Source organism: Pseudophryne corroboree, unplaced genomic scaffold (genome assembly GCF_028390025.1).
Source record: "Pseudophryne corroboree isolate aPseCor3 unplaced genomic scaffold, aPseCor3.hap2 scaffold_475, whole genome shotgun sequence".
Lineage (NCBI taxonomy): Eukaryota > Metazoa > Chordata > Amphibia > Anura > Myobatrachidae > Pseudophryne > Pseudophryne corroboree.
The window spans coordinates 376437-402912 of NW_026970087.1; the positions used below are offsets into that span (position 1 = coordinate 376437).

General features: G+C 45.5%; 16 non-coding genes and 2 pseudogenes across 16 annotated transcripts; 17 read left to right on the top strand and 1 right to left on the bottom strand.

Annotated features, from left to right (window-relative positions):
- Nucleotides 1-10476: 10476 nt before the first annotated feature.
- Nucleotides 10477-10655, top strand: LOC135028387 (U1 spliceosomal RNA; annotated as a pseudogene).
- Nucleotides 10656-12738: 2083 nt separating this feature from the next.
- Nucleotides 12739-12901, bottom strand: LOC135028283 (U1 spliceosomal RNA). The gene has a single exon (XR_010224632.1). It is a non-coding gene; the product is annotated as a U1 spliceosomal RNA (small nuclear RNA).
- An 891-nt stretch (nucleotides 12902-13792) lies between these two features.
- On the top strand, nucleotides 13793-13956 carry LOC135028438 (U1 spliceosomal RNA). The gene has a single exon (XR_010224748.1). It is a non-coding gene; the product is annotated as a U1 spliceosomal RNA (small nuclear RNA).
- Nucleotides 13957-14108: 152 nt separating this feature from the next.
- Nucleotides 14109-14271, top strand: LOC135028367 (U1 spliceosomal RNA). Its single transcript, XR_010224691.1, has one exon. It is a non-coding gene; the product is annotated as a U1 spliceosomal RNA (small nuclear RNA).
- Nucleotides 14272-14942: 671 nt separating this feature from the next.
- On the top strand, nucleotides 14943-15106 carry LOC135028377 (U1 spliceosomal RNA). The gene has a single exon (XR_010224698.1). It is a non-coding gene; the product is annotated as a U1 spliceosomal RNA (small nuclear RNA).
- A 3240-nt stretch (nucleotides 15107-18346) lies between these two features.
- LOC135028423 (U1 spliceosomal RNA) lies at nucleotides 18347-18510 on the top strand. Its single transcript, XR_010224733.1, has one exon. It is a non-coding gene; the product is annotated as a U1 spliceosomal RNA (small nuclear RNA).
- Nucleotides 18511-18662: 152 nt separating this feature from the next.
- On the top strand, nucleotides 18663-18798 carry LOC135028363 (U1 spliceosomal RNA; annotated as a pseudogene).
- A 698-nt stretch (nucleotides 18799-19496) lies between these two features.
- On the top strand, nucleotides 19497-19660 carry LOC135028181 (U1 spliceosomal RNA). The gene has a single exon (XR_010224531.1). It is a non-coding gene; the product is annotated as a U1 spliceosomal RNA (small nuclear RNA).
- A 152-nt stretch (nucleotides 19661-19812) lies between these two features.
- Nucleotides 19813-19975, top strand: LOC135028289 (U1 spliceosomal RNA). The gene has a single exon (XR_010224638.1). It is a non-coding gene; the product is annotated as a U1 spliceosomal RNA (small nuclear RNA).
- Nucleotides 19976-20649: 674 nt separating this feature from the next.
- On the top strand, nucleotides 20650-20813 carry LOC135028441 (U1 spliceosomal RNA). The gene has a single exon (XR_010224751.1). It is a non-coding gene; the product is annotated as a U1 spliceosomal RNA (small nuclear RNA).
- A 152-nt stretch (nucleotides 20814-20965) lies between these two features.
- Nucleotides 20966-21128, top strand: LOC135028327 (U1 spliceosomal RNA). The gene has a single exon (XR_010224670.1). It is a non-coding gene; the product is annotated as a U1 spliceosomal RNA (small nuclear RNA).
- A 674-nt stretch (nucleotides 21129-21802) lies between these two features.
- LOC135028225 (U1 spliceosomal RNA) lies at nucleotides 21803-21966 on the top strand. The gene has a single exon (XR_010224575.1). It is a non-coding gene; the product is annotated as a U1 spliceosomal RNA (small nuclear RNA).
- Nucleotides 21967-22118: 152 nt separating this feature from the next.
- Nucleotides 22119-22281, top strand: LOC135028310 (U1 spliceosomal RNA). Its single transcript, XR_010224657.1, has one exon. It is a non-coding gene; the product is annotated as a U1 spliceosomal RNA (small nuclear RNA).
- Nucleotides 22282-22955: 674 nt separating this feature from the next.
- On the top strand, nucleotides 22956-23119 carry LOC135028216 (U1 spliceosomal RNA). The gene has a single exon (XR_010224566.1). It is a non-coding gene; the product is annotated as a U1 spliceosomal RNA (small nuclear RNA).
- A 152-nt stretch (nucleotides 23120-23271) lies between these two features.
- On the top strand, nucleotides 23272-23434 carry LOC135028311 (U1 spliceosomal RNA). Its single transcript, XR_010224658.1, has one exon. It is a non-coding gene; the product is annotated as a U1 spliceosomal RNA (small nuclear RNA).
- A 674-nt stretch (nucleotides 23435-24108) lies between these two features.
- LOC135028191 (U1 spliceosomal RNA) lies at nucleotides 24109-24272 on the top strand. Its single transcript, XR_010224541.1, has one exon. It is a non-coding gene; the product is annotated as a U1 spliceosomal RNA (small nuclear RNA).
- A 142-nt stretch (nucleotides 24273-24414) lies between these two features.
- Nucleotides 24415-24577, top strand: LOC135028263 (U1 spliceosomal RNA). Its single transcript, XR_010224612.1, has one exon. It is a non-coding gene; the product is annotated as a U1 spliceosomal RNA (small nuclear RNA).
- Nucleotides 24578-25247: 670 nt separating this feature from the next.
- On the top strand, nucleotides 25248-25411 carry LOC135028200 (U1 spliceosomal RNA). The gene has a single exon (XR_010224549.1). It is a non-coding gene; the product is annotated as a U1 spliceosomal RNA (small nuclear RNA).
- The last annotated feature ends 1065 nt before the right edge of the window (nucleotides 25412-26476 follow it).

Below are 26476 nucleotides of genomic sequence, written 5' to 3' on the forward strand. Positions count from 1 at the left end.
ACATATTGTCGATTCTAATTATGTTAAATGTATGTTTAGAAAACGCACATTGTCTTTAATCTTATTTTTCTGTTGGATTTTCAGCTTATATAACTGTGATTTGATTAACCATTATCCTCCATAAAAAAATTCTGTTTATTAATTAAACCGTTATTCGATATTTTTGATCTAACACACCATACGCTTTGAACATTACTTTAATTGATTCCATTGTGATCCACATATATTAACTTTCATTTATGGAGGTTTAATAGAATAAGCACTGCCTGGTGGATAGAATTGTTTAACAAAAATTATGCCATAATTAGTGGTCTACGTATATTAACTATTACTTATGGAGCTTCAATAGAATAAGCACAGCCAGGTGGATGGAAGCGCTGAACAAACCTATGCCATAATTAGGCAATTAAGAACTCAGGAAAGGGATTGGTTGATGATCCCCTTTTTAAATGCACCATCTGAACACCACCATAGGCTGCCAGGTGAGCAAGCCCAGGTGGTGAAACGTACGTCCAACTAACGGCCTCACGCACGGACTCCTCACTGCAGGAGGAGCCGTGACCAACAGCAGTCATTCAGAACGGCTGAGCGGCAATGATCCATCGAGTTCGGGGAGATCGCGAGTGGTAATGTACAATAACCTACGGGTCAGACTCACTCACCCGACACTCCCCACACACTCTCTCTCTTCCTGTCAACTTTCACTTTCACGGACAGACACCCGGTCTCCGGTGGCGCATCCGGACCCTGCAAGGCAAGTGGCAACAGGGTCCGCCTAACACCACATACGGCTTCTCAGGCTGCCGTCCGCTGCCTTTCTTTCCACGGCACAACCCACGATCCCACTCTCATCTGTCCTCCGCTCCAATGATGAGGTCAGACAGCAGATGGGATCAGTGAACTGGAGTGCCGACTATCCTTTGCCCTCAGAGTTACAGTCTCACACTTGACCAGTTACCTGCAGGTAATTTTGATAAAATAACAAGTACCAACGCATACAAAAACATGGCAATAAACAAGGCGCAATTATTGGGGATATAAACACCTGTGATTTTGTTTTAACTTGTGCCTATTAAGATAATATCAATTGTTACCTAGCAACAGCAATGTTTTTTATTAGGAGCAGGTCTGTTTTGTGCAATCTCATTGCACAATAAATGTTGCTAAATGATGCAGTGTTATTAACACAATTGTGATTTAGTCTATTACTGTGGGCCTTTTTATTTCATTTTCGGACTCTGGCTCAGACCCAAGTGGCGCATTTAGGACCCTGCAAGGCTCATAAGCATCAGGGCCCATCTAACACCACGTTGGGGTCTCTAGCCAGTGTGCCAGTTCTATCTTTTTTCTGTGACACAGTCGACGGTCCTACTCTCATCTTTCCTCCGCTCATGAATGAGGTTAGACAGCAGATGGGACTAGCAGACTAGAGTGTCACTATCTAATTTTCTACTATCCATGCCAGCATAATCTTGTTTTTTCTTTATTTGCATTTGTTACATACCTGACAAACAACACTAATGTGTCAGTTTTTCATTCAAGATACAAATGAATCATTTTGGAGACAGAATGTTGCAGTAAAACCCAATTGTAACTATGTATTCTCTAACAGACATGGATATTATTTTCTCTTTAACATGGAAGAGATGTTAAAACACAGATTTACTCTGTGAAATATGGGGAGAAGCTGATCTCACATACACAGCAGTATTTTTCTGCAAGGTGTAATTAATTATATCACCAATATCATCTCTGCTGCTCACAGGATATTTTTGATAGATTACTATCATTTTTTTGTCATTAATTTCTGTGATTACTGCTGTTCATTGGATAAGTTTGATAGATTACTATCATTTTTCTTATCATCCATTGTTGAGCAAAATATACAAATAATTTTAAGATGATGATATTTGCTCTTTTTTGAATTATTCATATTTTTACCACTGTTTAAAAGGGGAATAAGTAATTGATACGTCTAATATACCCCTGTTATTTTATTTTAGTTGAGTATTGGATAAATAAAAGCTAAGTTTTAATTATAGACAGTTTTCATCTTTTTCACATCATTAATCATCAAAAGAGTGCTCCAAATATAGGAATTTCTTCTATTTGGTAAGATGTGGGCTCTTCCACACCCACCAAATCATTCTGTATCTGGTACACTATTCCTGGGAGCACCTCCAACGTCAGAATAGTTGCCCACTTGGGCTTGATATATTTTTTCTGTTTAGTTGGTTGTTTGAGATTTAGTCATTCAATTATAACCAGTCTGGTGCAGGGTAAACCAAGTTTTGCCACAAAAGTCAATACTGACAAAGGCTAATAATCATTCATCTAGAACGTTTCCTAGAAAAACTTTAAAAAGTCAATAATCTGGAGAATTTTTGTAAGAAACACATTGGTACTTTCCCATGATGAGTGAGTGCTTCAGGATTTCTTGCACTTACATGGGCTATTAACCAAAAGGTTGGTGGTTCAATCCCACCCAGGGATGTAATTGACCTTGTCATCAGATTTTGGTGATCTTTAAGTAGACAAGTCAAAATTTCAAACCCCCTCTTATGGTGTAGGGTACCTGGCCTTCTCTGACGTAATCAGAGTTAGATTTAATTAAGTGATTTTATAAAAAACAGCTAGGAAGCACAATTTAGCAGTGGGTTGCAGAGAAAAAAATAACATTTTAAACCTACCGGTAATTTTTTTTTCTCGTAGTCCGTAGAGGATGATGGGGACTCCGTAAGGACCATGGGGGATAGACGGGCTCCGCAGCAGACATGGGCACTTTAAGAAAGACTTTAGATCTGGGTGTGCACTGGCTCCTCCCTCTATGCCCCTCCTCCATACCTCAGTTAGAGAAACTGTGCCCAGAGGAGACGGACAGTACGAGGAAAGGATTTTTGTTAATCCAAGGTCAAGATTCATACCAGCCACACCAATCACACCGTATAACTTGTGATATACTACCCAGTTAACAGTATGAATCAAATCTAACTCTGATTACATCAGAGAAGGCCAGGTACCCTACACCATAGCAGGGGTTTTCGAAATTTTGACTTGTCTACTTAAAGATCAACAAAATCTGATAATAAGTTCAATTACATCCCTGGGTGGGATTGAACCACCAACCTTTTGGTTAATAGCCGTATACACTAACTGATTGCGCCACAGCGAAACCTTGCAAAAGTACATACTGACAAAGGCTAATAAGCATTCATCTAGAACGTTTCCTATAAAAACTTTAAATAGTCAATAATCTGGAGAGTTTTTGTAAGATGTTTCTTCCATCAACCAATGAAGAAACACATTGGTACTTTCCCATGATGAGTGAGTGCTTCAGGATCTCTTGCACTTACATGTGCAGCAGAGTACTGTAATGGAAGCATGCTGGGTCCATAACCCAGAGGTAGGCAGATTGAAACTATCCTCTGCTATATGACTTGTCTACTTAAATATTACCAAAATTTGATCACAAGGTCAATTACGTCCCTGGATGGGATTGAACCACCAACCTTTTGATTAATAGCTGAACACACTAACCGATTGCGCCACAGAGACACTTTGCAAAAAGTACATACTGACAAAGACTAATAAGCATTCATCTAGAACGTTTCCTAGAAAAACTTTAAAAAGTCAATAACCTGGAGAGTTTTTGTAAGATGTTTCTTCCAGCAACCAATGAAGAAACACATTGGTACTTTCCCATGATGAGTGAGTGCTTCAGGATCTCTTGCACTTACATGTGCAGCAGAGTACTGCAATGGAAGCATGCTGGGCCCATAACCCAGAGGTAGGCAGATTGATACTATCCTTTGCTATATGCATTTTTTTTGTTCATTAAAGTAATCCAAAACTGGGATTGATATTTTAGCTTTTATTTTTACTTAAAGTACAATAACTTTTACCATTTTAATTTGTTTTAATAGTATATTGACAGTGTTGTTTTCTTTCAAAAATCCAATTAATTTTCTTTACCCGATTATTAAAATGGTAAGTGACAAAAACAAACTACATTGTCACCAGAAGAGCAATACAAAATGTACAAGTGATATATTAAAATCATCTTTCCAGCTTGAATTTCAATGATGCATTGGGGCAACGATTTTGTGAGAAACATCTTCACCCTTAAATAAAGATTTTCTTAATTCCTTACCTGTGTGCTAATTAGATATCACCTTGTTTTCACATTAAACAGACTTCCACATGAGAAAGCAGCAAGGATGCAGTGGCGTTAATGTTTCCTGGTGTCAACCTGTATTATTTCAGTAGATATTGAAATGAGGATGCATCTTGCTGCCTTTCCAATGAAGCAAGTTTAATTTAGTAATAGGTGAAAAACCATCCCTACAAATATGTTAATCAGATACTTGGCTTTGTGGACACTTTTCAGAGAACAAATTAGTTAGCATAAAAATAAAGCCAGAAAATGAAGAGCTGTTTAATCACTCAATTGGATTTTTCTGCCAGCATATTTCTTTTTCTCTGCAACCCACTGCTAAATTGTGCTTCCTAGCTGTTTTTTTTATAAAATCACTGATTCAAATCTAACTCTGATTACATCAGAGTAGGCCAGGTACCCTACACCATAAGAAGGGGGTTTGAAATTTTGACTTGTCTACTTAAAGATCACCAAAATCTGATAACAAGGTCAATTACATCGCTGGGTGGGATTGAACCACCAACCCTTTGATTAATAACCAAACACACTAACCGATTGCGCCACAGAGACACTTTACAAACATACATACTGACAAAGGCTAATAAGCATTCATCTAGAACGTTTCCTAGAAAAACTTTAAAAAGTCAATAATCTGGAGAGTTTTTGTAAGATGTTTCTTCCATCAACCAACGAAGAAACACATTGGTACTTTCCCATGATGAGTGAGTGCTTCAGGATCTCTTGCACTTACATGTGCAGCAGAGTACTGCAATGGAAACATGCTGGACCCATAACCCAGAGGTAGGCAGATTGAAACTATCCTCTGCTATATGCATTTTTTTTTGTTAATTAAAGTAATCCAAAACTGGGATTGATATTTTTGCTCTTTTATTTTTACTTAAAGTACAATAACTTTTACCATTTTAATTTGTTTTAATAGTATATTGACAGTATTGTTTTCTTTCAAAAATCCACTTAATTTTCTTTACCCTATTATTAAAATGGTAATTGACAAAAACAAACTACATTGTCACCAGAAGAGCAATACAAAATGTACAAGTGATATATTAAAATCATCTTTCCAGCTTGAATTTCAATGATGCATTGGGGCAACGATTTTGTGAGAAACACCTTCACCCTTAAATAAAGATTTTCTTAATTCCTTACCTGTGTGCTAATTAGATATCACCTTGTTTTCACATTAAACAGACTTCCACATGCGAAAGCAGCAAGGATGCAGTGGCGTTAATGTTTCCTGGTGTCAACCTGTATTATTTCAGTAGACATTGAAATGAGGATGCATCTTGCTGCCTTTCCAATGAAGCAAGTTTAATTCAGTAATAGGTGAAAAACCATTCCTACAAAGGTGTTAATCAGAGACTTGGCTTTGTGGACACTTTTCAGAGAGCAAATTTGTTAGCATAAACATAAAATCAGAAAATGAAGAGCTGTTTAAACAGCTACTGCCTGAGGGTCTCTTGACCTGGTGCAATACCTCTGTAGCTTTTTGTTGAGGCGGGACGCCATCATGTCTATCTGGAACAGTCCCCACCGACTTGCAATCTGTGCGAAGACTTCCTGATGGAGTCCCCACTCTCCTGGATGTAGGTCGTGTCTGCTGAGGAAGTCTGCTTCCCAGTTGTCCACTCCCGGAATGAACACTGCTGACAGTGCGCTTACATGATTCTCCACCCAGCGAAGAATTCTGGTGGCTTCCGCCATCGCCACTCTGCTCCTTGTGCCGCCTTGGCGGTTTACATGAACTACTGCGGTGACGTTGTCTGACTGGATCAGAACTGGTTGGTCACGAAGTAAGGTCTCCGCTTGACATAGGGCGTTGTATATGGCCCTTAGCTCCAGGATGTTGATGTGAAGACAAGTCTCCTGACTTGACCAAAGACCTTGGAAATTTCTTCCCTGTGTGGCTGCTCCCCAACCTCGGAGGCTCGCGTTTGTGGTCACCAGGATCCAGTCCTGAATGCCGAACCTGCGGCCCTCTAGAAGGTGAGCACTCTGCAGCCACCACAGGAGAGATACCCTGGCCCTGGGGGACAGGGTGATCAACTGATGAATCTGTAGATGTGACCCGGACCACTTGTCCAGTAGGTCCCATTGCAAGATCCTCGCATGGAACCTGCCGAAGGGAATGGCCTCGTATGATGCCACCATCATTCCCAGGACTCGAGTGCAGTAATGCACTGACACCTGTTTTGGTTTCAATAGGTTCCTGACCAGAGTCATGAGTTCCTGGGCCTTTTCTATCGGAAGATAAACCCTTTTCTGGTCCGTATCCAGAATAATGCCCAAGCAAAGTCAGACGAGTCGTAGGAACCAACTGCGACTTCGGGATATTGAGAATCCAGCCGTTTTGCTGTAACACCTTCAATGAAAGTTATACGCTGTTCAGCAACTGCTCTCTTGATCTCGCTTTTATGAGGAGATCGTTCAAGTACGGGATAATTGTGACACCTTGCTTTCGCAGGAGCACCATAATTTCTGTCATTACCTTGGTGAAAATTCTCGGAGAAAATTCTGGAGAGACCAAACGGCAACGTCTGAAATTGGTAATGACAATACTGTACCACAAATCTTAGGTACGCCTGATGAGGTGGATAAATGAGTACATGAAGGTATGCATCCTTTATGTCCAGAGATATCATAAAATCCCCCCCTTCTAGGCTGGCGATGACCGCTCTTAGCGATTCCATCTTGAACTTGAACCTTTTCAAGTATAGGTTCAGGGATTTTAAATTTAATATGGGTCTGACCAAACCGTCCGGTTTTGGGACTACAAACAGGGTCGAATAATTTCCCTTTCCTTGTTGAAGCAGGGGAACCTTGACCACCACCTGTTGAAGATACAATTTGTGAATTGCATTTAACACTATCTCCCTTTCCTGGGGAGAAGATGGTAGGGCCGATTTGAAAAACCGGCGAGGAGGCACCTCTTCGAATTTCAGCTTGTAACCCTGAGAAACAATTTCTATTGCCTAGGGATCCACCTGCGAATGAACCCAGATGTGGCTGAAAACTCGAAGACGTGCCCCCAACTGGGCGGACTCCTTTAGCGGAGCCCCAGCGTCATGCGGTGGATTTTGTAGAGGCCGGGGAGGACTTCTGTTCCTGGGAACTAGCTGTGTTGTGCAGCTTCTTCCCTCTGCCCTTACCTCTGGCATGAAAGGACGCACCTCGTACTTTCTTGTTTCTCTGTGATCGAAAGGACTGCATTTGATAATGTGGTGCTTTCTTAGGCTGTGAGGGAATATAAGGCAAAAAATTTGATTTACCAGCTGTAGCTGTGGAGACAAGGTCCGAGAGACCTTCCCCAAACAATTCCTCACCCCTGTAAGGTAAAACCTCCATATGCCTTTTTGAGTCGGCATCACCTGTCCATTGCCGGGTCCATAGGACTCGTCTAGCAGAAATCGACATAGCGTTTATTCTAGAACCCAGTAGACTAATGTCACTTTGAGCATCTCTCATATATAGGACAGCATCTTTTATATGCCCTATGGTCAATAACATAGCATCCTTATCTAGGGTCTCAATCTCTGCTGATAAGGTATCTGTCCATGCTGCCACCGCGCTACAACCTCGGCCGACGCAATTGCCGGTCTGAGTAAGGTACCAGAATGTGTGTAAATGGACTTTAGGGTAACCTCCTGCTTGCGGTCAGCAGGGTCCCTGATGGTAGCCGTATCCTGGGATGGCAGCGCTACCTTTTTGGATAAGCGTGTCAATGCTTTATCCACCCTAGGGGAGGATTCCCACCGTATCCTGTCCATTGGCGGGAAAGGATACGCCATAAGAATCCTTTTGGGAATCTGCAGCTTTTTGTCTGGAGATTCCCAAGCTTTTTCACATAATTCGTTCAACTCATGTGAGGGGGGAAAGGTTATCTCAGGTTTCTTTCCCTTATACATGTGTACCCTCGTGTCAGGGACAGGGGACTCTGTGATGTGCAAAACATCTTTTATTGCAATAATCATATATCGAATACATTTAGCCAATTTTGGTTGTAACTTTGCATCATCGTAGTCGACACTGGAGTCAGAATCCGTGTCGGTATCTGTGTCAACTATTTGGGATAGTGGGCGCTTTTGAGACCCCGAAGGTCCCTGCGACATAGGGACAGGCATGGGTTGACTCCCTGACTGTTCCCTAGCTTCAGCTTTGTCTAATCTCTTGTGTAATAAGTTTACATTAGCACTTAAAACATTCCACATATCCATCCAGTCAGGTGTCGGCGTTGTCGATGGAGACACCACATTAATTTGCTCCTGCTCCTCTCTAGGAGAGCCTTCTACCTCAGACATGTCGACACACGTGTACCGACACACCATACACTCAGGGAATCCTCTTATCTGAGGACAGTTCCCCAACAAGGCCCTTTGGAGAGACAGAGAGAGAAAGTATGCCAGCACACACCCCAGCGCTATATGACCCAGGAAAAAAACACAATCATTTTATGTTTACCCAGTAGCGCTGTATTTCCATATATATATGCGCCTAATTATGTGCCCTCTCTTCTTTAAGACCCTCTTTCTACCGTGGTATAAGCAGGGGAGAGTCCATGGAGCTTCCCCTCAGCGGTGCTGTGGAGAAAATGGCGCTGGTGAGTGCTGAGGGAGAAGCCCCACCCCCTCAGCGACGGGCTTCTGTCCCGCTCAAATATAGTAAAAAAATGGCGGGGGCTCTTATATATATATACAGTGCCTAGCTGCATATATATTTATTTTGCCAAAGAGAGGTCTATATTGCTGCCCAGGGCGTCCCCCCTGCGCCCTTCACCCTTACACTGACTGCCGTGTGTGAGGTGTATGGGAGCAATGGAGCACAGCTTTACTGCTGTGCGTTACCTCAGTGAAGATCATGAAGTCTTCCGCCGCCTCTGAAGTCTTCTTTTCTTCTCATACTCACCCGGCTTCTATCTTCCGGCTCTGCGAGGGGGACGGCGGCGCGGCTCTGGGACGGACGGCGAGGGTGAGACCTGCGTACCGATCCCTCTGGAGCTAATGCTGTACAGTAGCCTAAGAAGCAGAGCCTATCAACTCACAGAAGTAGGTGTGCATCTCTCCCCTCCGCCCCTCGATGCAGGGAGTCTGTTGCCAGCAGGCTCCCTGAAAATAAAAAAATCTAACAAATATACTTTCTGTCAGGAAACTCAGGAGAGCTCCCTGAAAAGCACCCAGTCTCCTCTGGGCACAGTAGTAAACTGAGGTCTGGAGGAGGGGCATAGAGGGAGGAGCCAGTGCACACCCAGATCTAAAGTCTTTCTTAAAGTGCCCATGTCTCCTGCGGAGCCCGTCTATCCCCCATGGTCCTTACGGAGTCCCCAGCATCCTCTAGGACGTAAGAGAAAAATTATGCTGGCAGAAAAATCCAATTGAGTGATTAAACAGCTCCAGAGCTGCTCTGTAAGGCAAGTAAAAGGGTGTGGGCCCTGCAGCACTACCTGTAGTTTGCATTGTGCATTGGAAGCCTAGTTTGCTGTCTGTTTCCACTTCTTTTTTCTTGAGCCCCTCCCGTCTATACCCTTGTGCACTATCCTGACTTCTCCTCCCGTCTGCTTACTTTGTGCCTTCCAATGCACAATGCAAACTACAGGTAGTGCTGCAGGGCCCACACCCTTTTACTTGCCTTACAGAGCAGCTCTTGAGCTGTTACAGTGCCCAGCTGCTGCAAGAAATCAGCGTGAATGCTTCAGGCGCTGGGGCATGGCCAACATGAGCCCCACACCGAAGGAGGGTGGGGGTGTTTAATGCGAACTAGGGGTCTCGCACAATGCGAACTACAGGTAGTGCTGCAGGGCCCACACCCTTTTACTTGCATTACAGAGCAGCTCTGGAGCTGTTACAGTGCCCAGCTGCTGCAAGAAATCAGCTTGAATCCTTCAGGGGCTGGGGCATAGCCAACATGAGCCCCACACCGACGGAGGGTGGAGGTGTTTAATGCGAACTAGGGGTCATCCAAGTGCCGCAAAAGGCCGCCATGCCCTGCACGCCCCTTTTCTCTTTTCATATGCAGACGAGGGTTGAAGCCAACTTTGACCCACTGCTTGGATGACATCGCCATATGCAAATCCATCTGCTGCAGGCCTTCCCCCAGGAATGCTTGCACTAGTTGTTGCATTTGGTTTGTTGTTTGGGGGTGCTTCAGTATTAGGCAGCCTTCTGCCCTCCCATGTTCATCTGAAAATATGTGTTCTCCCTGCAGTTGTTGTCCCCAGATGAGAGTTCCCTTGTGCTGCCTCAGTTGAATCTCCTTTACTTGACAGAGATGTGCCTGAGCAGCGGCCCTCCCCAGCCCTATCCCAAATCATACTTATTTTGCATAGGAGATACCATGGTCATGAAGACTGTTCTCCCAGGGTGCGGTTCATTCATTGCATTCTGGGTATGCTGACCCCTGTGATTTCCCCAAATGTGGGAAACTCGACTGCATTATTTAATGCGAACTAGGGGTCATCCAAGCACCGCAAAAGGCCGCCATGCCCTGCATACCCCTTTTCTCTTTTCATAAGCAGACGAGGTCTGAAGCCAACCTTGACCCACTGCTTGGATGACATCACTTGCTGCCTTTCCAATGAAGCAAGTTTAATTTAATAATAGGTGAAAAACCATCCCTACAAAGGTGATAATCAGATACTTGGCTTTGTGGACACTTTTCAGAGCACAAATTTGTTAGCATAAAAATAAAGCCAGAAAATGAAGAGCTGTTTAATCACTCAATTGGATTTTTCTGCCAGCATATTTCTTTTTCTCTGCAACCCACTGCTAAATTGTGCTTTGTGGCTGTTTTTTTTATAAAATCACTTAATCAAATCTAACTCTGATTACATCAGAGAAGGCCAGGTACCCTACACCATAAGAGGTGGTTTGAAATTTTTACTTGTCTACTTAAAGATCACCAAAATCTGATAACAAGGTCAATTACGTCCCTAGGTGGGATTGAACCACCAACCTTTTGGTTAACAACTGAACACGCTAACTGTTTGTGCCTCAGAGACACTTTGCGAAAGTACATACTGACAAAGGCTAATAAGCATTCATCTAGAACGTTTCCTAGAAAAACTTTAAAAAGTCAATAATCTGGAGAGTTTTTGTAAGATGTTTCTTCCATCAACCAATGAAGAAACACATTGGTACTTTCCCATGATGAGTGAGTGCTTCAGGATCTCTTGCACTTACATGTGCAGCAGAGTACTGTAATGGAAGCATGCTGGGTCCATAACCCAGAGGTAGGCAGATTGAAACTATCCTCTGCTATATGCATTGTTTTTTGTTAATTAAAGTAATCCAAAACTGGGATTGATATTTTTGCTCTTTTATTTTTACTTAAAGTACAATAACTTTTACCATTTTAATTTGTTTTAATAGTATATTGACAGTATTGTTTTCTTTCAAAAATCCACTTAATTTTCTTTACCCTATTATTAAAATGGTAATTGACAAAAACAAACTACATTGTCACCAGAAGAGCAGTACAAAATATACAAGTGATATATTAAAATCATCTTTCCAGCTTTAATTTCAATGATGCCTTGGTGCAACAATTTTGTGAGAAACATCTTCACCCATAAAGAAAGATTTTCTTAATTCCTTACCTGTGTGCTGATTAGATATCACCTTGTTTTCACATTAAACAGACTTCCCCTTGAGGAAGCAGCAAGGATGCAGTGACGTTTATGTTTCCTGGTGTCAACCTGTATTATTTCAGTAGACATTGAAATGAGGATGCATCTTGCTGCCTTTCCAATGAAGCAAGTTTAATTCAGTAATAGGTGAAAAACCATTCCTACTAAAGGTGTTAATCAGAGACTTGGCTTTGTGGACACTTTTCAGAGAGCAAATTTGTTAGCATAAACATAAAATCAGAAAATGAAGAGCTGTTTAATCACTCAATTGGACTTTTCTGCCAGCATAATTTTTTTTCTCTGCAACCCACTGCTAAATTGTGCTTCCTAGCTGTTTTTTATAAAATCACTTAATAAAATCTAACTCTGATTACATCAGAGAAGGCCGGGTACCCTACACCATAAGAGGGGGTTTGAAATTTTGACTTGTCTACTTAAAGATCACCAAAATCTGATAACAAGGTCAATTACGTCCCTGGGTGGGATTGAATCACCAACCTTTAGGTTAATAGCCATACACACTAACTGATTGCGCCATAGCGACACTTTGCGAAAGTACATACTGACAAAGGCTAATAAGCATTCATCTAGAACGTTTCCTAGAAAAACTTTAAAAAGTCAATAATCTGGAGAATTTTTGTAAGAAACACATTGGTACTTTCCCATGATGAGTGAGTGCTTCAGGATCTCTTGCACTTACATGGGCTATTAACCAAAAGGTTCCCACCCAGTGATGTAATTGACCTTGTGATCAGATTTTGGTGATCTTTAAGTAGACAAGTCAAAATTTCAAACCCCCTCTTATGGTGTAGGGTACCTGGCCTTCTCTGACGTAATCAGAGTTAGATTTAATTAAGGTGCGCAAGGGCATAGAAGGGAGCGGTTTAAGAAAAGAGAAGTGGAAACAGACAGCAAACTAGGCTGGAGAGAGACCTGAGACAAAGAGATCTGAATTATACGAGAGCCGACCAGGGGAAACACAAATTATGCAGTCAAGTTTCCCACATTTGGGGAAATCGCAGGAGCAGCACACCCAGAGTGCAATGGGTGAGCCTTGCCCTGGGAGAAGCACCTTCATGATCATAGTATCTCACCTGGCAGGTAAGTAGGAGTTGGGCTAGTGCTGGGGAGGGTCGCTGCTCGGGTACGCCCCTGTCAAGTGAAGGAGATCCAACTGAGGCAGCACAAGGGAACTCTCGAAAGAAGAACAAGGCTAGAGGAAGATCTGAGACAAAGAAATCTGACTTTTACCAGAGCTGACCAGAGGAAAGCACAAACACAGTCCCCCACTACCACCAGGAAACATTAACGCCACTGCATCCTTGCTGCTTTCTCATGTGGTAGTCTATTTAATGTGAAAACAAGGTGATATCTAATTAGCACACAGAAAAGAAAATTAAGTGAATTTTTGAAAGAAAACAATACTGTCAATATACTATTAAAACAAATTAAAATGGTAAAAGTTATTGTACTTTAAGTAAAAATAAAAGAGCAAAAATGTCAATCCCAGTTTTGGATTACTTTAATTAACAAAAAAAATGCATATAGCAGAGGATAGTTTCAATCTGCCTACCTCTGGGTTATGGACCCAGCATGCTTCCATTACAGTACTCTGCTGCACATGTATGTGCAAGAGATCCTGAAGCACTCACTCATCATGGGAAAGTACCAATGTGTTTCTTCATTGGTTGATGGAAGAAACATCTTACAAAAACTCTCCACATTATTGACTTTTTAAAATGTTTCTAGGAAACGTTCTAGATGAATGCTTATTAGCCTTTTTCAGTATATGCTTTTGCAAAGTTGTAGCATTTGGTTTGTTGTTTGGGGGTGCTTCAGTATTAGGCAGCCTTCTGCCCTCCCATGTTCATCTGAAAATATGTGTTCTCCCTGCAGTTGTTGTCCCCAGATGAGAGTTCCCTTGTGCTGCCTCAGTTGAATCTCCTTTACTTGACAGAGATGTGCCTGAGCAGCGGCCCTCCCCAGCCCTATCCCAAATCATACTTATTTTGCATAGGAGAGACCATGGTCTTGAAGATTGTTCTCCCAGGGTGAGGTTCATTCATTGCATTCTGGGTATGCTGACCCCTGTGATTTCCCCAAATGTGGGAAACTCAACTGCATTATTTGTGGTAGTGGGGGACTGTGTTTGTGCTTTCCTCTGGTCAGCTCTGGTAAAAGTCAGATTTCTTTGTTTCAGTTCTTCCTCTAGCCTTGTTCTTCTTTCGAGAGTTCCCTTGTGCTGCCTCAGTTGGATCTCCTTCACTTGACAGGGGGGTGCCCGAGCAGCGACCCTCCCCAGCTCTAGCCCAACTTCTACTTACCTGCCAGGTGAGATACTATAATCATGAAGGTGCTTCTCCCAGGGCAAGGCTCACCCATTGCACTCTGGATTTGCTGCCCCTGCGATTTCCCCAAATGTGGGAAACTTGACTGCATAATTTGTGTTTCCCCTGGTCGGCTCTCGTATAATTCAGATCTCTTTGTCTCAGGTCTCTCTCCAGCCTAGTTTGCTGTCTGTTTCCACTTCTCTTTTCTTAAGCCGCTCCATTCTATGGCCTTGCGCACTATCCTTACTTCTCCCGTCTGCTTACTTTGTGCCTTCCAATGCACAATGCAAACTACAGGTAGTGCTGCAGGGCCCACACCCTTTTACTTGCTTTACAGAGCAGCTCTGGAGCTGTTACAGTGCCCAGCTGCTGCAAGAAATCAGCTTGAATGCTTCAGGGGCTGGGGCATAGCCAACATGAGCCCCACACCGAAGGAGGGTGGAGGTGTTTAATGCGAACTAGGGGTCATCCAAGCGCCGCAAAAGGCAGCCATGCCCTGCACACCCCTTTTTTATTTTCATATGCAGACGAGGGTTGAATCCAACTTTGACCCACTGCTTGGATGACATCACCATATGCAAATCCATCTGCTGCAGGCCTTCCCCCAGGAATGCTTGCACTAGTAGTTGCATTTGGTTTGTTGTTTGGGGGTGCTTCAGTATTAGGCAGCCTTCTGCCCTCCCATGTTCATCTGAAAATATGTGTTCTCCCTGCAGTTGTTGTCCCCAGATGAGAGTTCCCTTGTGCTGCCTCAGTTGAATCTCCTTTACTTGACAGAGATGTGCCTGAGCAGCGGCCCTCCCCAGCCCTATCCCAAATCATACTTATTTTGCATAGGAGATACCATGGTCATGAAGATTGTTCTCCCAGGGTGAGGTTCATTCATTGCACTCTGGGTATGCTGACCCCTGTGATTTCCCCAAATGTGGGAAACTCGACTGCATTATTTGTGGTAGTGGGGGACTGTGTTTGTGCTTTCCTCTGGTCAGCTCTGGTAAAAGTCAGATTTCTTTGTCTCAGATCTTCCTCTAGCCTTGTTCTTCTTTCGAGAGTTCCCTTGTGCTGCCTCAGTTGGATCTCCTTCACTTGACAGGGGGTGCCCGAGCAGCAATCCTCCACAGCTCTAGCCCAACTCCTACTTACCTGCCAGGTGAGATACTATGATCTTCACTGTTAGGGCAATCAGGATGTGGAATTCCCTGCCAGGGAAGGTGGTAATGGCGGACTCTGTAATTGGATTTAAAAAAGGAATGGATACATTTCTGAATGAAAAAGCTATCCAAGGTTATAATACTTAAAATATCAACATGGTTAATCCGGGGGTAACATGAGTTATAGTAGCTAACTAGTCATAAAACATTATTCAGCAAGTATGTAGAATCATCACAACTTAAAACAGGTTGAACACGATGGGCAATTTGCCTCTATTCAACCTCAAAAACTATGTTACCATATGTTACTATATTACTATGTTACTGTAGTATACAGAACACCACAATGTAATGAGCAGTGATAGTGAGCACTGATGAGGATACTAGAACTGACACTGAGCAGCAAGATGCAGCACTGGACTATTAGTAATGTACTGTAGTATGCTGAGCACCACAATGCAGCACAAGACAATGAGCAGTGATACTGAGCACTGATGAGGATACTACTGAGAACTGACACTGAGCAGGAGAGACACACTACTAGTATTACTGAGCAGCAATAAGTAACCACTGATACTGAGCACTGATATTGAGATTTCCACTGAGAGAACATAGCCACGTCCTCTCCGCTCTCTCTTCAATGCACGAGTAAAAATGGCGGCAACGCGCAGCTCTTTATATGGAATCCGAATCTCGCGAGAATCCGACAGCGGGATGATGACATTTTCCCTTGTTCAGGTTTTCCGAGTCAGGCGGGAACAACCGAGCCTGCCTCGGACCAATGTAAACCACGTGGAGTTCGTCGGGAATTCGGTTCTCGGAGAACCGAACCCGCTCCTCTATATATACTATATTACTATGTTACTGTAGTATACAGAACACCACAATGCAATGAGCAGTGATAGTGAGCACTGATGAGGATACTAGAACTGACACTGAGCAGCAAGATGCAGCACTGGACTATTAGTAATGTACTGTAGTATGCTGAGCACCACAATGCAGCACAAGACAATGAGCAGTGATACTGAGCACTGATGAGGATACTACTGAGAACTGACACTGAGCAGGAGAGACACACTACTAGTATTACTGAGCAGCAATAAGTAACCACTGATACTGAGCACTGATATTGAGATTTCCACTGAGAGAACATAGCCACGTCCTCTCCGCTCTCTCTTCAATGCACGAGTAAAAATGGCAGCAACGCGCAGCTCTTTATATGGAATCCGAATCTCACGAGAATCTGACAGCGGGATGATGACATTTTCCCTTGTTCAGGTTTTCCGAGTCAGGCAGGAACAACCGAGCCTGCCTCGGACCAATGTAAACCACGTGGAGTTCGTGGGGAATTCGGTTCTCGGAGAACCGAACCCGCTCCTCTCTACCTTATACCCATCAATTGTTTTTATTTTCAATCTAAGCCCCTGCAGTTTTCTGTAAGCATCTGCTTCGCTATGATGATCAACAAGTCACAAGGGCAAACACTCAGGGCTTGAGGCGTAGATCTTAGGACCAGCTGCTACAAGCATGGCAGAGGTGTCACTATCACTGGTGACACCCAGAGAGGTGGCGAGGGAGATTGTAATGCAGTGCGCGCAGATAAACAGCGCAATGGTAAAAAGGAGGCATGGTTTCATAGGTAGGGGCGTGGCCTGGTGGCCTGAATCTACATTTTGTTGCTCCGGGTGTCCCGGGGGTTGGGGGCTGCACCCGGGGACTAGTGTGTGAGCGGTGCTGGCTCCTGCACAGTGACAGGGCATGGCCACCCAGCATGACGCCTCCCTTCTTGACCATGCTGTAATTGCAGTCGCACTGCAGTTCAGCGTGATCATAAAAAATGGTGTAGGCTCCTGCTGGTGCAGACTGTAGAGAAAAGCTGCTGTGACCACGCCCCCTGTGTCTCCTCCGTTGCAGACCCCATTTTGAAGCCTTGCCCCCGGACTAAGAGAAAAGAATGCCCTTGCGCACTATCCTGACTTCTCCTCCCGTCTGCTTAATTTGTGCCTTCCAACGCACAATGCGAACAACAGGTGGTGCTGCAGGGCCCACACACTTTTACTTGCCTTACAGAACAGCTCTGGAGCTGTTACAGTGCCCAGCTGCTGCAAGAAATCAGCTTGAATGCATCAGGGGATGGGGCATGGCCAACATGAGCCCCACACCAACGGAGGGTGGAGGTGTTTAATGCGAACTAGGGGTCATCCAAGCACTGCAAAAGGCCGCCATGCCCTGCATGCCCCTTTTCTCTTTTCATATGCAGATGAGGGTTCCAGTCAACTTTGGCCCACTGCTTGGATTTACATCACCGTATGCAAATCCGTCTGCTGCAGACCTTCCCCCAGGAGTGCTTGTACTAGTTGTTGCATATGGGCCCTCATTCCGAGTCGTTCGCTCTGTAAATTTCATCGCATCGCAGTGAAATTCTGCTTAGTACGCATGCGCAATATTCGCACTGCGACTGCGCCAAGTAATTTTACAATGAAGAAAGTATTTTTACTCACGGCTTTTTCTTCGCTCCGGCGATCGTAATGTGATTGACAGGAAATGGGTGTTACTGGGCAGAAACAGGCCGTTTTATGGGCGTGTGGGAAAAAACGCTACAGTTTCCGGAAAAAACGCAGGAGTGGCCGGAGAAACGGGGGAGTGTCTGGGCGAACTCTGGGAGTGTTTGTGACGTCAAACCAGGAACGACAAGCACTGAACTGATCGCAGATGCCGAGTAAGTCTGAAGCTACTCTGAAACTGCTAAGTAGTTTGTAATCGCAATATTGCGAATACATCGGTCGCAATTTTAAGAAGCTAAGATTCACTCCCAGTAGGCGGCGGCTTAGCGTGTGTAACTCTGCTAAAATCGCCTTGCGAGCGATCAACTCGGAATGAGGGCCATGGTTTGATATTTGATGGTGCTTCAGTATTAGGCTGCCTTCCGCCCTCCCATGTTCATCTGAAAAGATGTGGTCTCCCTGCAGTTGTTGTCCCAAGATGAGAGTTCCCTTGTGCTGCCTCAGTTGAATCTCCTTTACTTGACAGAGATGTGCCTGAGCAGCGGCCCTCACCAGCCCTATCCCAAATCATACTTATTTTGCATAGGAGATACCATGGTCATGAAGATTGTTCTCCCAGGGTGAGGTTCATTCATTGCATTCTGGGTATGCTGACCCCTGTGATTTTCCCAAATGTGGGAAACTCGACTGCATTATTTGTGGTAGTGGGGGACTGTGTTTGTGCTTTCCTCTGGTCAGCTCTGGTAAAAGTCAGATTTCTTTGTCTCAGATCTTCCTCTAGCCTTGTTCTTCTTTCGAGAGTTCCCTGGTGCTGCTTCAGTTGGATCTCCTTCACTTCACAGGGGGGAACCCGAGCAGCGACCCTCCCCAGCTCTAGCCCAACTCCTACTTACCTGCCAGGTGAGATACTATGATCATGAAGGTGCTTCTCCCAGGGCAAGGCTCAACCATTGCACTCTGGGTGTGCTGCTCTTGCGATTTCCCCAAATGTGGGAAACTTGACTGCATAATTTGTGTTTCCCCTCGTCGGCTCTCGTATAATTCAGATCTCTTTGTCTCAGGTCTCTCTCCAGCCTAGTTTGCTGTCTGTTTCCACTTCTCTTTTCTTGAGCCGCTCCCTTCTATGCCCTTGCGCACTATCCTGACTTCTCCCGTCTGCTTACTTCGTGCCTTCCAACGCACAATGCGAACTACAGGTAGTGCTGCAGGGCCCACACCCTTTTACTTGCCTTACAGAGTAGCTCTGGAGCAGTTACAGTGCCCAGCTGCTGCAAGAAATCAGCTTGAATGCTTCAGGGGCTGGGGCATAGCCAACATGAGCCCCACACCGAAGGAGGGAGGAGGTGTGTAATGCAAACTAGGGGTCATCCAAGCGCTGCAAAAGGCCGCCATGCCCTGCACGCCCCTTTTCTCTTTTCATATGCAGACGAGGGTTGAAGCCAACTTTGACCCACTGCTTGGATGACATCACCATATGCAAATCCATCTGCTGCAGGCCTTCCCCCAGGAATGCTTGCACTAGTTGTTGCATTTGGTTTGTTGTTTGGGGGTGCTTCAGTATTAGGCAGCCTTCTGCCCTCACATGTTCATCTGAAAATATGTGTTCTCCCTGCAGTTGTTGTCCCCAGATGAGAGTTCCCTTGTGCTGCCTCAGTTGAATCTCCTTTACTTGACAGAGATGTGCCTGAGAAGCGGCCCTCCCCAGCCCTATCCCAAATCATACTTATTTTGCATAGGCGATACCATGGTCATGAAGATTGTTCTCCCAGGGTGAGGTTCATTCATTGCATTCTGGGTATGCTGACCCCTGTGATTTCCCCAAATGTGGGAAACTCGACTGCATTATTTGTGGTAGTGGGGGACTGTGTTTGTGCTTTCCTGTGGCCAGCTCTGGAAAAAGTCAGATTTCTTTGTCTCAGATCTTCCTCTAGCCTTGTTCTTCTTTCGAGAGTTCCCTTGTGCTGCCTCAGTTGGATCTCTTTCACTTGACAGGGGGGTGCCCGAACAGCGACCCTCCCCAGCTCTAGCCCAACTCCTACTTACCTGCCAGGTGAGATACTATGATCATGAAGGTGCTTCTCCCAGGGCAAGGCTCACCCATTGCACTCTGGGTGTGCTGCCCCTGCGATTTCCCCAAATGTGGGAAACTTGACTGCATAATTTGTGTTTCCCTTGGTCGGCTCTCGTATAATTCAGATCTCTTTGTCTCAGGTCTCTCTCCAGCCTAGTTTGCTGTCTGTTTCCACTTCTCTTTTCTTCAGCCGCTCCCTTCTATACCCTTGTGCACTATCCTGACTTCTCCTCCCGTCTGCTTACTTTGTGCCTTCCAATGCACAATGCAAACTACAGGTAGTGCTGCAGGGCCCACACCCTTTTACTTGCCTTACAGAGCAGCTCTGGAGCTGTTACAGTGCCCAGCTGCTGCAAGAAATCAGCTTGAATGCTTCAGGGGATGGGGCATGGCCAACATGAGCCCCACACCAAAGGAGGGTGGAGGTGTTTAATGCGAACTAGGGGTCATCCAAGCACCGCAAAAGGCCGCCATGCCCTGCACGCCCCTTTTCTCTTTTCATATGCAGATGAGGGTTGAAGCCAACTTTGACCCACTGCTTGGATGACATCACCGTATGCAAATCCGTCTTCTGCAGAACTTCCCCCAGGAATGCTTGCACTAGTTGTTGCATTTGGTTTGTTGTTTGGGGGTGCTTCAGTATTAGGCAGCCTTCTGCCCTCCCATGTTCATCTGAAAATATGTGTTCTCCCTGCAGTTGTTGTCCCCAGATGAGAGTTCCCTTGTGCTGCCTCAGTTAAATCTCCTTTACTTGACAGAGATGTGCATGAGCAGCGGCCCTCCCCAGCCCTATTCCAAATCATACTTATTTTGCATAGGAGATACCATGGTCATGAAGATTTTTCTCCCAGGGTGAGGTTCATTCATTGCATTTTGGGTATGCTGACCCCTGTGATTTCCCCAAATGTGGGAAACTCAGCTGCATTATTTGTGGTAGTGGGGGACTGTGTTTGTGCTTTCCTCTGGTCAGCTCTGGTAAAAGTCAGATTTCTTTGTCTCAGATTTTCCTCTAGCCTTGTTCTTCTTTCGAGAGTTCCCTTGTGCTGCCTTAGTTGGATCTCCTTCACTTTACAGGGGGGTACCCGAGCAGCGACCCTCCCCAGCTCTAGCCCAACTCCTACTTACCTGCCAGGTGAGATACTATGATCATGAAGGTGCTTCTCCCAGGGCAAGGCTAACCCATTGCACTCTGGGTGTGCTGCTCCTGCGATTTCCCCAAATGTGGGAAACTTGACTGTATAATTTGTGTTTCCCCTGGTCGGCTCTCGTATAATTCAGATCTCTTTGTCTCAGGTCTCTCTCCAGCCTAGTTTGCTGTCTGTTTCCACTTCTCTTTTCTTGAGCCGCTCCCTTCTATGCCCTTGCGCACTATCCTGACTTCTCCTCCTGTCTGCTTACTTTGTGCCTTCCAACGCACAATGCGAACTACAGGTAGTGCTGCAGGGCCCACACCCTTTTACTTGCCTTACAGAGCAGCTCTGGAGCTGTTACAGTGCCCAGCTGCTGCAAGAAATCAGCTTGAATGCTTCAGGGGCTGGGGCATAGCCAACATGAGCCCCACACCAAAGGAGGGTGGAGGTGTTTAATGCAAACTAGGGGTCAGCCAAGCGCCGCAAAAGGCCACCATGCCCTGCACGCCCCTTTTCTCTTTTCATATGCAGACGAGGGTTGAAGCCAACTTTGACCCACTGCTTGGATGACATCACCATATGCAAATCCATCTGCGGCAGGCCTTCCCCCAGGAATGCTTGCACTAGTTGTTGCATTTGGTTTGTTGTTTGGGGGTGCTTCAGTATTAGGCAGCCTTCTGCCCTCACATGTTCATCAGAAAATATGTGTTCTCCCTGCAGTTGTTGTCCCCAGATGAGAGTTCCCTTGTGCTGCCTCAGTTGAATCTCCTTTACTTGACAGAGATGTGCCTGAGCAGCGGCCCTCCCCAGCCCTATCCCAAATCATACTTATTTTGCATAGGCGATACCATGGTCATGAAGATTGTTCTCCCAAGGTGAGGTTCATTCATTGCATTCTGGGTATGCTGACCCCTGTGATTTCCCCAAATGTGGGAAACTCGACAGCATTATTTGTGGTAGTGGGGGACTGTGTTTGTGCTTTCCTCTGGTCAGCTCTGGAAAAAGTCAGATTTCTTTGTCTCAGATCTTCCTCTAGCCTTGTTCTTCTTTCGAGAGTTCCCTTGTGCTACCTCAGTTGGATCTCTTTCACTTGACAGGGGGGTGCCCGAACAGCGACCCTCCCCAGCTCTAGCCCAACTCCTACTTACCTGCCAGGTGAGATACTATGATTATGAAGGTGCTTCTCCCAGGGCAAGGCTCACCCATTGCACTCTGGGTGTGCTGCCCCTGCGATTTCCCCAAATGTGGGAAACTTGACTGCATAATTTGTGTTTCCCCTGGTCGGCTCTCGTATAATTCAGATCTCTTTGTCTCAGGTCTCTCTCCAGCCTAGTTTGCTGTCTGTTTCCACTTCTCTTTTCTTGAGCCGCTCCCTTCTATGCCCTTGCGCACTATCCTGACTTCTCCTCCTGTCTGCTTACTTTGTGCCTTCCAACGCACAATGCGAACTACAGGTAGTGCTGCAGGGCCCACACCCTTTTACTTGCCTTACAGAGCAGCTCTGGAGCTGTTACAGTGCCCAGCTGCTGCAAGAAATCAGCTTGAATGCTTCAGGGGCTGGGGCATAGCCAACATGAGCCCCACACCAAAGGAGGGTGGAGGTGTTTAATGCAAACTAGGGGTCAGCCAAGCGCCGCAAAAGGCCACCATGCCCTGCACGCCCCTTTTCTCTTTTCATATGCAGACGAGGGTTGAAGCCAACTTTGACCCACTGCTTGGATGACATCACCATATGCAAATCCCTCTGCGGCAGGCCTTCCCCCAGGAATGCTTGCACTAGTTGTTGCATTTGGTTTGTTGTTTGGGGGTGCTTCAGTATTAGGCAGCCTTCTGCCATCCCATGTTCATCTGAAAATATATGTTCTCCCTGCAGTTGTTGTCCCAAGATGAGAGTTCCCTTGTGCTGCCTCAGTTGAATCTCCTTTACTTGACAGAGATGTGCATGAGCAGCGGCCCTCCCCAGCCCTATTCCAAATCATACTTATTTTGCATAGGAGATACCATGGTCATGAAGATTTTTCTCCCAGGGTGAGGTTCATTCATTGCATTTTGGGTATGCTGACCCCTGTGATTTCCCCAAATGTGGGAAACTTGACTGCATTATTTGTGGTAGTGGGAGACTGTGTTTGTGCTTTCCTCTGGTCAGCTCTGGTAAAAGTCAGATTTCTTTGTCTCAGATTTTCCTTTAGCCTTGTTCTTCTTTCGAGAGTTCCCTTGTGCTGCCTCAGTTGGATCTCCTTCACTTTACAGGGGGGTGCCCGAGCAGCGACCCTCCCCAGTTCTAGCCCAACTCCTACTTACCTGCCAGGTGAGATACTATGATTATGAAGGTGCTTCTCCCAGGGCAAGGCTCACCCATTGCACTCTGGGTGTGCTGCCCCTGCGATTTCCCCAAATGTGGGAAACTTGACTGCATAATTTGTGTTTCCCCTGGTCGGCTCTCGTATAATTCAGATCTCTTTGTCTCAGGTCTCTCTCCAGCCTAGTTTGCTGTCTGTTTCCACTTCTCTTTTCTTCAGCCGCTCCCTTCTATACCCTTGTGCACTATCCTGACTTCTCCTCCCGTCTGCTTACTTTGTGCCTTCCAATGCACAATGCAAACTACAGGTAGTGCTGCAGGGCCCACACCCTTTTACTTGCCTTACAGAGCAGCTCTGGAGCTGTTGCAGTGCCAAGCTGCTGCAAGAAATCAGCTTGAATGCTTCAGGGGCTGGGGCATAGCCAACATGAGCCCCACACCGAAGGAGGGTGGAGGTGTTTAATGCAAACTAGGGGTCAGACAAGCGCAGCAAAAGGCCACCAAGCCCTGCACGCCCCTTTTCTGTTTTCATATGCAGACGAGGGTTGAAGCCAACTTTGACCCACTGCTTGGATGACATCACCATATGCAAATCCATCTGCGGCAGGCCTTCCCCCAGGAATGCTTGCACTAGTTGTTGCATTTGGTTTGTTGTTTGGGGGTGCTTCAGTATTAGGCAGCCTTCTGCCCTCCCATGTTCATCTGAAAATATGTGTTCTCCCTGCAGTTGTTGTCCCTAGATGAGAGTTCCCTTGTGCTGCCTCAGTTGAATCTCCTTAACTTGACAGAGATGTGCCTGAGCAGCGGCCCTCCCCAGCTCTATCCCAAATCATACTTATTTTGCATAGGAGATACCATGGTCATGAAGATTATTCTCCCAGGGTGAGGTTCATTCATTGCATTCTGGGTATGCTGACCCCTGTGATTTCCCCAAATGTGGGAAACTCGACTGCTTTATTTGTGGTAGTGGGGGACTGTGTTTGTGTTTTCCTCTGGTCAGCTCTGGTAAAAGTCAGATTTCTTTGTTTCAGAGCCTTGTTCTTCTTTTGAGAGTTCCCTTGTGCTGCCTCAGTTGGATCTCCTTCACTTGACAGGGGGGTGCCCGAGCAGAGACCCTCCCCAGCTCTAGCCCAACTCCTACTTACCTGCCAGGTGAGATACTATGATCATGAAGGTGCTTCTCCCAGGGCAAGGCTCACCCATTGCACTCTGGGTGTGCTGCCCCTGCGATTTCCCCAAATGTGGGAAACTTGACTGCATAATTTGTGTTTCCCCTGGTCGGCTCTCGTATAATTCAGATCTCTTTGTCTCAGGTCTCTCTCCAGCCTAGTTTGCTGTCTGTTTCCACTTCTCTTTTCTTCAGCCGCTCCCTTCTATGCCCTTGTGCACTATCCTGACTTCCCCGTCTGCTTACTTTGTGCCTTCCAACGCACAATGCAAACTACAGGTAGTGCTGCAGGGCCCACACCCTTTTACTTGCTTTACAGAGCAGCTCTGGAGCTGTTACAGTGCCCAGCTGCTGCAAGAAATCAGCTTGAATGCTTCAGGGGCTGGGGCATAGCCAACATGAGCCCCACACCGAAGGAGGGTGGAGGTGTTTAATGCGAACTAGGGGTCATCCAAGCGCCGCAAAAGGCAGCCATGCCCTGCACACCCCTTTTTTATTTTCATATGCAGACGAGGGTTGAAGCCAACTTTGACCCACTGCTTGGATGACATCACCATATGCAAATCCGTCTGCTGCAGGCCTTCCCCCAGGAATGCTTGCACTAGTAGTTGCATTTGGTTTGTTGTTTGGGGGTGCTTCAGTATTAGGCAGCCTTCTGCCCTCCCATGTTCATCTGAAAATATGTGTTCTCCCTGCAGTTGTTGTCCCCAGATGAGAGTTCCCTTGTGCTGCCTCAGTTGAAACTCCTTTACTTGACAGAGATGTGCCTGAGCAGCGGCCCTCCCCAGCCCTATCCCAAATCATACTTATTTTGCATAGGCGATACCATGGTCATGAAGATTGTTCTCCCAAGGTGAGGTTCATTCATTGCATTCTGGGTATGCTGACCCCTGTGATTTCCCCAAATGTGGGAAACTCGACTGCATTATTTGTGGTAGTGGGGGACTGTGTTTGTGCTTTCCTCTGGTCAGCTCTGGTAAAAGTCAGATTTCTTTGTCTCAGATCTTCCTCTAGCCTTGTTCTTCTTTCGAGAGTTCCCTTGTGCTGCCTCAGTTGGATCTCCTTCACTTGACAGGGGGTGCCCGAGCAGCAATCCTCCACAGCTCTAGCCCAACTCCTACTTACCTGCCAGGTGAGATACTATGATCTTCACTGTTAGGGCAATCAGGATGTGGAATTCCCTGCCAGGGAAGGTGGTAATGGCGGACTCTGTAATTGGATTTAAAAAAGGAATGGATACATTTCTGAATGAAAAAGCTATCCAAGGTTATAATACTTAAAATATCAACATGGTTAATCCGGGGGTAACATGAGTTATAGTAGCTAACTAGTCATAAAACATTATTCAGCAAGTATGTAGAATCATCACAACTTAAAACAGGTTGAACACGATGGGCAATTTGCCTCTATTCAACCTCAAAAACTATGTTACCATATGTTACTATATTACTATGTTACTGTAGTATACAGAACACCACAATGTAATGAGCAGTGATAGTGAGCACTGATGAGGATACTAGAACTGACACTGAGCAGCAAGATGCAGCACTGGACTATTAGTAATGTACTGTAGTATGCTGAGCACCACAATGCAGCACAAGACAATGAGCAGTGATACTGAGCACTGATGAGGATACTACTGAGAACTGACACTGAGCAGGAGAGACACACTACTAGTATTACTGAGCAGCAATAAGTAACCACTGATACTGAGCACTGATATTGAGATTTCCACTGAGAGAACATAGCCACATCCTCTCCGCTCTCTCTTCAATGCACGAGTAAAAATGGCGGCAACGCGCAGCTCTTTATATGGAATCCGAATCTCGCGAGAATCCGACAGCGGGATGATGACATTTTCCCTTGTTCAGGTTTTCCGAGTCAGGCAGGAACAACCGAGCCTGCCTCGGACCAGTGTAAACCACGTGGAGTTCGTCGGGAATTCGGTTCTCGGAGAACCGAACCCGCTCCTCTATATATACTATATTACTATGTTACTGTAGTATACAGAACACCACAATGCAATGAGCA